General features: G+C 58.1%; 2 non-coding genes and 1 pseudogene across 2 annotated transcripts; all 3 read right to left on the bottom strand.

Annotated features, from left to right (window-relative positions):
* The window catches only part of LOC124771701, a 4,187-nt pseudogene extending 3,498 nt beyond the window's left edge, over window positions 1-689 (bottom strand).
* Window positions 690-877: 188 nt separating this feature from the next.
* LOC124771997 lies at window positions 878-1,033 on the bottom strand. The gene has a single exon (XR_007013688.1). It is a non-coding gene; the product is annotated as a 5.8S ribosomal RNA (ribosomal RNA).
* A 356-nt stretch (window positions 1,034-1,389) lies between these two features.
* LOC124771402 lies at window positions 1,390-3,303 on the bottom strand. The gene has a single exon (XR_007013413.1). It is a non-coding gene; the product is annotated as a small subunit ribosomal RNA (ribosomal RNA).
* Between the last annotated feature and the right edge of the window lie 1,697 nt (window positions 3,304-5,000).

The following is a 5,000-nucleotide window of genomic DNA, read 5'->3' as shown; positions in this document are numbered from 1 at the left end:
GAGGCCCGCGGAAGGACAGGCTGCGCACCCGGGCCGTAGGCGGCACCCAGCGGGTCGCGACGTCCTACTAGGGGAGAAGTGCGGCCCACCGCACACCGGAACGGCCCCACCCCGCGGCGAGTGGAAAGGCAACCGGACACGACCCCCGCCGCGGATTGCTCCGCGCGGGCGGGCCGGCCCCATCTGCCGAGGGCGGAGGCCAGTGGCCGGATGGGCGTGAATCTCACCCGTTCGACCTTTCGGACTTCTCACGTTTACCCCAGAACGGTTTTCACGTACTTTTGAACTCTCTCTTCAAAGTTCTTTTCAACTTTCCCTCACGGTACTTGTTCGCTATCGGTCTCGTGGTCATATTTAGTCTCAGATGGAGTTTACACCCACTTGGAGCTGCACTCTCAAGCAACCCGACTCGAAGGAGAGGTCCCGCCGACGCTCGCACCGGCCGCTACGGGCCTGGCACCCTCTACGGGCCGTGGCCTCATTCAAGTTGGACTTGGGCTCGGCGCGAGGCGTCGGGGTAGTGGACCCTCCCAAACACCACATGCCACGACAGGCGGCAGCCTGCGGGGTTCGGTGGCTGGACTCTTCCCTGTTCGCTCGCCGCTACTGGGGGAATCCTTGTTAGTTTCTTTTCCTCCGCTTAGTAATATGCTTAAATTCAGCGGGTAGTCTCGCCTGCTCTGAGGTCGTTGTACGAGGTGTCGCACGCCACACCGCCAGCCGGCTGTGCACGCTACCGAGAAAGTACCGGTATGCGAACCGCCAGGCGACGGGCGCGCATCGCACGTTTGAGGAGACGCGGCCGGCCCCACAGGCGGCCGCGACACTCCCAGGTCTGCGAAGCGGGGCAAACGCCGCGCGCTTCAGTATACGTAGCCGACCCTCAGCCAGACGTGGCACGGAGAACGGAATCCATGGACCGCAATGTGCGTTCGAAACGTCGATGTTCATGTGTCCTGCAGTTCACATGTCGACGCGCAATTTGCTGCGTTCTTCATCGACCCACGAGCCGAGTGATCCACCGTCCTGGGTGATCTTTTCTCAGTTTCCGCCGTCTCTTTCGAGACGGTCGCATAGGCGGGGAGTGAGGCGTGTGGCGGCCCCTGTTCCAGCGTTCTGTGTCCAACGGCCTCAACGGCCGACGGGCGTCGTACGGCTCCACACCGGAGCGGGACAGGCACTCGGGCGAAAGTCATTCAAAACCGGCGCCAGGCGCCAGGTGCCGCAGGCCAGCCGCTCCAGCGCTTCAGCGCTCGTACCACACAACATTGCCGCTAGTTTTGAGAGGCACGCGTGGTTCCGCACGCGGCGCACGGTTCTACGGCGAGCCGTACAGGTAGCGTGTTGCGCGACACGACACGCACATCGAAAGACATGCAGTCTAGTCGGTAATGATCCTTCCGCAGGTTCACCTACGGAAACCTTGTTACGACTTTTACTTCCTCTAAATGATCAAGTTTGGTCATCTTTCCGGTAGCATCGGCAACGACAGAGTCAATGCCGCGTACCAGTCCGAAGACCTCACTAAATCATTTCAATCGGTAGTAGCGACGGGCGGTGTGTACAAAGGGCAGGGGACGTAATCAACGCGAGCTTATGACTCGCGCTTACTGGGAATTCCTCGTTCATGGGGAACAATTGCAAGCCCCAATCCCTAGCACGAAGGAGGTTCAGCGGGTTACCCCGACCTTTCGGCCTAGGAAGACACGCTGATTCCTTCAGTGTAGCGCGCGTGCGCCCAGAACATCTAAGGGCATCACAGACCTGTTATTGCTCAATCTCGTGCGGCTAGAAGCCGCCTGTCCCTCTAAGAAGAAAAGTAATCGCTGACAGCACGAAGGATGTCACGCGACTAGTTAGCAGGCTAGAGTCTCGTTCGTTATCGGAATTAACCAGACAAATCGCTCCACCAACTAAGAACGGCCATGCACCACCACCCACCGAATCAAGAAAGAGCTATCAATCTGTCAATCCTTCCGGTGTCCGGGCCTGGTGAGGTTTCCCGTGTTGAGTCAAATTAAGCCGCAGGCTCCACTCCTGGTGGTGCCCTTCCGTCAATTCCTTTAAGTTTCAGCTTTGCAACCATACTTCCCCCGGAACCCAAAAGCTTTGGTTTCCCGGAGGCTGCCCGCCGAGTCATCGGAGGAACTGCGGCGGATCGCTGGCTGGCATCGTTATGGTTAGAACTAGGGCGGTATCTGATCGCCTTCGAACCTCTAACTTTCGTTCTTGATTAATGAAAACATACTTGGCAAATGCTTTCGCTTCTGTTCGTCTTGCGACGATCCAAGAATTTCACCTCTACGTCCGCAATACGAATGCCCCCCGCCTGTCCCTATTAATCATTACCTCGGGTTCCGAAAACCAACAAAATAGAACCGAGGTCCTATTCCATTATTCCATGCACACAGTATTCAGGCGGGGCTTGCCTGCTTTAAGCACTCTAATTTGTTCAAAGTAAACGTGCCGGCCCACCGAGACACTCAATAAAGAGCACCCTGGTAGGATTTCAACGGGGTCCGCCTCGGGACGCACGAGCACGCACGAGGCGGTCGCACGCCTTCAGCTCGCCCCACCGGCAGGACGTCCCCACGATACATGCCAGTTAAACACCGACGGGCGGTGAACCAACAGCGTGGGACACAAATCCAACTACGAGCTTTTTAACCGCAACAACTTTAATATACGCTATTGGAGCTGGAATTACCGCGGCTGCTGGCACCAGACTTGCCCTCCAATAGATACTCGTTAAAGGATTTAAAGTGTACTCATTCCGATTACGGGGCCTCGGATGAGTCCCGTATCGTTATTTTTCGTCACTACCTCCCCGTGCCGGGAGTGGGTAATTTGCGCGCCTGCTGCCTTCCTTGGATGTGGTAGCCGTTTCTCAGGCTCCCTCTCCGGAATCGAACCCTGATTCCCCGTTACCCGTTACAACCATGGTAGGCGCAGAACCTACCATCGACAGTTGATAAGGCAGACATTTGAAAGATGCGTCGCCGGTACGAGGACCGTGCGATCAGCCCAAAGTTATTTCAGAGTCACCAAGGCAAACGGACCGGACGAGCCGACCGATTGGTTTTGATCTAATAAAAGCGTCCCTTCCATCTCTGGTCGGGACTCTGTTTGCATGTATTAGCTCTAGAATTACCACAGTTATCCAAGTAACCGTGGGTACGATCTAAGGAACCATAACTGATTTAATGAGCCATTCGCGGTTTCACCTTAATGCGGCTTGTACTGAGACATGCATGGCTTAATCTTTGAGACAAGCATATGACTACTGGCAGGATCAACCAGGGAGCTGCGTCAACTAGAGCTGAGCAGCCGGCCGCCCGGGAGTGTGTCCCGGGGGCCCGCGCGAACACGCAAGCGTCCGCTCAATCATTCTGCAAACAGGAGGAGGCTGAGCTCCCCTGCACAATACACCTCGAAACCCTCTCAGGTCCCGGCGGCGCGCAGCGCCGTCCCAAGTACTTGGTCGGGTTCGAGAGAGGCGCAATCGCCCGGAGTTAGGCGAGTAGACGCTTTCGGTGCGACCACCCCGTGCTCCCAACTGAGCTTGCCGCTGCCGACAGAGGCCCGGGAGCGTGCTGTCGTGGCATTGCCGGCGGGAGACAACACGCGCCACCTACGGTGACCGGCAGCTCCAACGCCAGCGCCACAGAAGGACAAAAGCCCCACTTGGGTGCCGAAGCGAACTCTCCCAGCACAGCGCACGCCGCCAACACATCCGCACAGCTGCGATACAAACCACCAGCGAGAACCGCTGGGGCGACCGAGCAGCAGACGGCGTCGCGGCGCCGAGCGCCGGGCGGCGGCGCATCCTCAATCGCACACAGTCCTCAATCGGACCAGCACACTGAAGATGTCCACCGCGCTTCGCACCGGGCCCGCGAGGACCTACTTTGGCCGCACGGCGCCGCGCGCAGGGTGGCGGCCGGGCGCGCAGCTGCGACGCCTGCCGCGTCCGTCGGCCGGCGCGCCTGCCACTGGCCGCCCCCACCAGCCGGCTGTAGCGCGTGCGCCCCACGCACCGCGCGGCCAGCACGCCGGGAGGCGCCCCCTCACCGGCCGGGGACGGTCCCACCCAGCCACCGCCGCGTATCGCTTCACACCCAGATGCCGTTCAGTTTCGTCGGCATGGTGGGTATCGCTGGAACAACCGGTTAGTACCTCAACCTATCGTCGCCATCACCGATTCACCCCTAGCGAGAACAACCGCACCACAACAGGTTACCATTTGTTCATTTGCGTAACTTCACCAGAAAAACGCAGGCGTCCATCGCCATTTGCAACTTCAACGATTATTGCATGCCTGTGTCAGGTGTCACGCCACACTACGTCTGCCCACATACACGCAACAAAATGTGCACGCCTAGACAATACGTGGAAGGTGGCCCCCGTACGTATGCGATGTCCATTGCTCCGAACGACTGTCAACCGGCCTCTGTAGCATGTCGCAGATATGGAACGCGGTGCACCATGCCATCACGGTGTGTGAGGAGAGACGACTAGGTCCGAATACATCAACAGACAGCTCATGCTGATCGCCATCCACGGCGTCCGTTCCTCCCACACGTCTCTATGGCGTACCACACTGCAATCCAGCTCTCATAGGGAGACGACACGTAGCTGCGTGCACAATATTTGCACTGTATGGTCCGCCGTTTTTTGGGCGCAGTCGTTGTGCGGTCACACATGTGCCACGATGTATCATTCAGTACATAAGGACGAATGTGCAGTACAGATTGTGGTTCACGCGTACGACATCAGCGGACAGTTGACACAGGCCGCACCACAACGTAGCCTGAGTACGTCGCATGCGAAGGGCATTGAACATGCAAACTTCTCACCAACCAGCTTGCGAAGGCAGGGGGCAAGGTGGGGACGTGGGGAGGGGCGGCATGTACGTCCTGCTGCCATCCACATTACAGTGTACAGCAGGAGCATGTGGAAAGTGAGCAAGACTTGCAAGGTGTTTAACATGAAGCGATACA

This window comes from Schistocerca piceifrons, unplaced genomic scaffold (assembly GCF_021461385.2).
Source record: "Schistocerca piceifrons isolate TAMUIC-IGC-003096 unplaced genomic scaffold, iqSchPice1.1 HiC_scaffold_936, whole genome shotgun sequence".
Lineage (NCBI taxonomy): Eukaryota > Metazoa > Arthropoda > Insecta > Orthoptera > Acrididae > Schistocerca > Schistocerca piceifrons.
The sequence above is the reverse complement of the archived record's forward strand: the minus strand, read 5'-3'. Positions and strand labels throughout refer to the sequence as shown.